The sequence below is a fragment of the Primulina tabacum genome, unplaced genomic scaffold (assembly GCF_025594145.1).
Source record: "Primulina tabacum isolate GXHZ01 unplaced genomic scaffold, ASM2559414v2 Contig967, whole genome shotgun sequence".
Lineage (NCBI taxonomy): Eukaryota > Viridiplantae > Streptophyta > Magnoliopsida > Lamiales > Gesneriaceae > Primulina > Primulina tabacum.
The window spans coordinates 1,531-7,076 of NW_027460019.1; the positions used below are offsets into that span (position 1 = coordinate 1,531).

A 5,546-nucleotide genomic window follows, 5' to 3' on the forward strand; every position below is an offset into this window, starting at 1 on the left:
GCAATGATGAATATTTCAACGGAGAAGATATTTTGATGACATGGCTCGAAAAATATCCACCGTTGTTGATATTATAATAATTTCAAATCGAAACATTGGAATCACGATGCTTTTAAGACGGTGACAAGTAAATAATAAGTTAATAATCATATTAAAAATAATAATATATAATATATAATAACGATAAATGAAATGAAATAAATAATTGTTTAATAATAACTATTATGATATTTTATGAACAAATGATAATAAATCCTCGTCTAATAGTTAAATGTTTGTTCAGCCTCTCAGACCGATTATTTTCCGACAGTCACTGACTGACCCAAAAATGTTTATGCACTCTCTGGGCCCACATGCGTCTTTTCGAATGAAATTCGGTACAAAATATTGAAATTTGAAACAAATATACGATATTTCAGAATTAATGTTTTATATCTGACACTAATATATAATTTTTGAGTACTCAAATATGTATAAATTTTTCGAAAAGCTTTTTTCGAATGAAAATTCAGTACAAAACTTTTAAAATATGTTACTATTATATGTTATTTAAGTACTAAATGTATATATATATATATTCCAGATTTTCAACGTTTTTTTATTGAATTTAATTCGAAAAAATAATTGTAAATCCAAAGAATACAGAAACAGTTTTTGTATGAATCAACGACTGCATAAAGGTTCCAGTCTGATAAAACTGAACACACATTTAATTATGTTGTTGGAAATTTAAAAGCAAGTCTTCCATATTTTGTTGAATGATAGTGTCTTTTAATAAATAAAATAAATATTTTAAATTAATAAAATCCTAATAAAAATAATAAAATTTAAATTAATAGTAATATTTTTGTATTATAACAATTTTACAATAGTAATACTAATCTTTTGACTAGTTATTATTTTTATTTTTTAGTTAAAAATTATTTGATTATTAAAAATAATTTCATTTCATTCACTTTCATTTATCTAAAGTCAATTTTGGCAAATTCTTTAGGATTATTACAAAGTCAATTTATTTATCTTGGCAGACTTTTTTCATAATCAAACGTAATACATGTTTGAGGGCTATGCTGCAGACATCTATTTGTTGAGTACTTTAAGTTCTCATGCAGTCCAAGTATGAATTTCCCCACCAGTTCTCTAGCATACAGTCCCTTGAAATAATCAGAAACGCTGATTCTCTTGAATTTTGCGGGAGTTTCCGCGGTGACGAGGCTAGGAGCTGGACCTAATCACCTTCCATTTTTGGGCTATGAAATGCGACCACGGACAGCCTCTCTGCTCCTTGTTCAAAACTGCTCGATGCTCCACGCTCCGGTATGCACCATTCGTCACAATCTGTCGAGATATAGATATGTATATACATATAAAATGTAGTTACCTTGCTTCAGAAACATTAAATTCATTTGTTTGTATGCATCTCTATTGGAAACACATTACGTGATGTATACCTCCAAAATATCTCCTATGTTGACCACAAACGCATCAGGAAGAGGAACAACAGGGATCCAAACCCCATCTTTCTTGACCTGTAGGCCTTCAACTTCATTGACTTGGATAAGAATTGAGAGGCCAATGGCGTCCGAGTGAGGGCAGAGTCCCGTGACGAGCTCCGGTTGTGGACATGGAGGATAGAAGTTCATCCTCATACCCTGCGTGCCCCGTTCAAATAGAATTTTCATGTCTTCTTCTTCAATTTTCAAAACTCTCGCCATCAGGGAAAGAATCTTCATGGCTAGGATCTTCAATTCTTCGGAATACGCTTCTATGGCTTCCCTGAACAATTTTTCGAAAAGCACAGCGTTAGTTTAATTTTTTCACAATAGGGATCCATCGAGTAGACCATGAAAACGGTGACCTGAACGTGTATGGAAGCTTTGGGATTAAGTGATTCTTCCTCAAATTTGTTGGTGAGGTGACGATATAGAACATGTCCGCCCAGTCGAGCTTTTGGTCCTCTGATACCACGAAAGCTTGTCCATAACCTTCTACATCTCCTATTTCTTGATAAAACCTTTTCTTCTCTTCGATCGGCAGACCGAAAAATTTTTGGACTTCCAATTTCATGTTTTCCACCACTCCAGAGATGACCCCATGATTAATCAACTGATTCCAAATTTAAAGAAACATGTCCGTTAACGTTTTTTCCATTTTCCCTAAATTTAACTGACAAAAATTAATTGATGATCCACTTTTTGTTTATGGTTTCTGATAGAACCTATAAACACGATCCCAATATGGAATCATGAAAACCAATTTTCTAATTTAATCTTCTTCGTCCATAGCTTAAGTTGATAAAGTTAATCCTATTCCACCCAAAAAGGGGGAGAAAAGCAACCTTAACAAGCACCTTAAACATGATCTTTTTTTTTTAATGTTACAAACAACAATACACAGATACAAGTTTTATTTTAAAAAAAAAAGAAAATAGTTATTTGGATGCTAAAATTATTTTTTTTAAAAAAATTATTAGAAAACGCTTTAAAAAAAATCAGAATGTTTTTTTTTATAAAATTGCCAGATAAATTTATAAGTAATCAAAAAAAGAAGAGATCAAATACAATAAAGAAGAAGCAATAATTGATATTTTTGGTAAATAAAAGAATGATATAAAAATCACTAAGCATAACAGATAATAATATTTTAAAACATTGAATATCATAGTTTTGTTACGTTACTCACCGTGTTAATTTTTGTGTTTATCAATGAAGTGACACCCACTTATTAGACGTGATGAAACATATATATCCAATAGGTGAGACTCGTCTTATTGGTGAACACGATAAATAGACAATATAACAAAACTATTTCACATATAGCTTTCGTAGTTGCGTAAAAATCGAGAGAAAAAAAACTCAAAATATAAATAACACAACGACAAATCTTGTTGATGCTAGCTATAAAAACATTTAATTATGAAAATATATATTTCAAGAAAAAGAAAAACTCGTGATAAATTTATATTTTAAGGCAAGGTGATACAAGTATTTGAATATTGTGATGTAAATAGAAGAACTAAATTATATATATACAAGTTCTTCAAGGAAATATTCACTGATGAGTGAATTAAATATCAAATAAAACATATATACCTGAAAGAAACCCCATTCTTGGCATGCATCATGCAACTTACCAAGCTCCACCATTGAATCTCCGTCCAACTTGTGCATATCGATAACTGGAACTTCAGACGACGGGGAAACATTGGATAAAATCGAATCATTTTCATCGAAACGAACATATCTTTTCGGAACTGTGGTCGATATCTCCTTGGCCAGTTCTTGCACATTAGGCACCTCATGCGAACCTCCGAGTTTCGTGAACTTTGATTCCATGCCTACCCTGGATAATCCTCTGTCCTCAAAGTCTTTGTTTATATTAAATACCGTGAAGTGTCAGTTTGAGGACAAGTTGAAGATATTTGTAGAGTTATGGTGGCGGCTCACTTCCTTGCAACTTGGAAAAAAGGTGGATGGACAATTTTTTTTTATTAAAATATATCATATATTCAGTCTCGTAAAGTGATTATAATTGATATCGTTATTATTTATATTCTTACTTTTTGAGTCATGATATCTAGGGGTGGGCACGGGTCGGGTTTTTCGGGTTTCGGGTAGTTCGGGTCGGGTACCCGATTTTTTCGGGTAGCATTTTCATTACCCGAACCCGACCCGATTCTGGACACTACCCGCTTTTCGGATACCCGATAAAGTCGGGTTCGGGGTTTTTTTTTTTTGATAAAATAACATTTTATAATTTTGTGTCTACCAAATAATATATGACGAGAAAATAAGCTTATCAAAATAATATTGTTCGTGAATGTCTACAAAAGTTAAACACAAAAATATTTATCTCAAAACATAGAATGAGTATTATAATTAACAAATCTTTAAATCGAGCATAAACTATTTAGATGCATATATAAGAAATTAACAAGTCTAATCTTGAAAATTCAACTTAGATCTTCACCAAAAAAATCAGAATCAACTTCTTGTTTGACTTTCAAAATATCTTCTGGAATATTTCATCACCTACATAAAAAGATGTAAATTTATTAACAAAAAAATGAACATCATAAAACAAAAATAAAGTGTACCAATAATTCATGTTTTCATCAATGCAGGAAACAAACCTGAGAAAACAATCGGGTATAAGCCCATATTGAGGTGTTTTCCAATTTATAAGCCCATATTGAGGTGTTTTTCATCAATGCAGGAAACGGTATGGATACTTTCCCTTTTTGAATTTTGGAATGAGAATCGTAGAAGTATAAGCCCATATTGAGGTGTTTTCCAATTCATTAGCCCATATGTTTTTTTAAGCCCATATCGTAGAAGTACAAGTCTTCCGGTCATTATAAGCCCATAATGTATTTTTTAAAAACAATCGGGTACCGATCGGGTAATTCGGGTACCGATTCAATATCCGAACCCGACCCGACTAAAATATAGTCGGGTTCGGGTAATACCCGAACCCGACTATTTACCCTATTTTACCCGAAAGTTGCACTCCGATCGGGTTTCGGGTCGGGTGGAACCCGAAAAACCCGACCCGATTGCCCACCCCTGATGATATCCACCATTTTTATTCAATGTACCTGGGATTACTAGTGATCATTCGATAATTACTGCGTACATGCATGCATACAAAATTAAATTAGGCAGCGAGTGAAAATGGAAGAGAAACTAATTGATAGGTATATATGTAATATTATATATTCACAAGAGACTTACTATCAAAATAATGGCTAGCTAGAATTAAGTAGTTAGCTCGCGTAAACTTTTTTTCATATCTTAATATTTTGGATTTGCATTCTATTTTAATAGGAAATTATATTAACTAATACGAAAAATATATTAAGAAGATTGGTTTATAAAAGAACCCCAAAAAATTAAATCACCACGTTACACAGCTTAAATATGATGAGTAATCTATGTTTTTTTTGTTGAGAAAATAACATTTGTATGAAAAAGTTAGCATAATCACGATGTTTTATATAATTAAGAGTAGGTCTCTTATGAGACGGTCTCACGAATCTTTATCTGTGAGACGGGTTAACCCTACCGATATTCACAATAAAAAGTAATACTTTTAGCATAAAAAGTAATATTTTTTCATTGATGACCCAAATAAGATATCTGTCTTACAAAATACGACCAGTGAGATCGTCTCACACAAATTTTTGCCCATTAGTTAATTAGTTTAATAATAGCCTCATTAATATCGAGTTCGAGTCAGTGTAATTAATTAATTTTTTAATTTTTTGACAGGAGTGTAATTAATTTTTAAAATTAAAAAAAGGAACAAATTTTCATGAGGTAGCTTGGTACAATGAATTACTGTGGGGACCCGGACGGCAATTTCATAATCGTCATTGGGACAATTTAATCAATTATAATAAATAGGGTCTAAATTTATTTTTTTTTTAAAATGCAGAACGTAATGGAAATCATACTAGTTTACATATCAGTATAAAATAAGGTACCAGTCTTGTACAGCATACATCCAATACAGACTAAGGTTCAATAACTAGCTATCAAGTGTTC

At 31.8% G+C, this 5,546-nt stretch overlaps 1 pseudogene; it reads right to left on the bottom strand.

Annotated features, from left to right (window-relative positions):
* Positions 1-1,054: 1,054 nt before the first annotated feature.
* LOC142535351 (oxoglutarate-dependent flavonoid 7-O-demethylase 1-like) lies at positions 1,055-3,395 on the bottom strand (annotated as a pseudogene).
* Between the last annotated feature and the right edge of the window lie 2,151 nt (positions 3,396-5,546).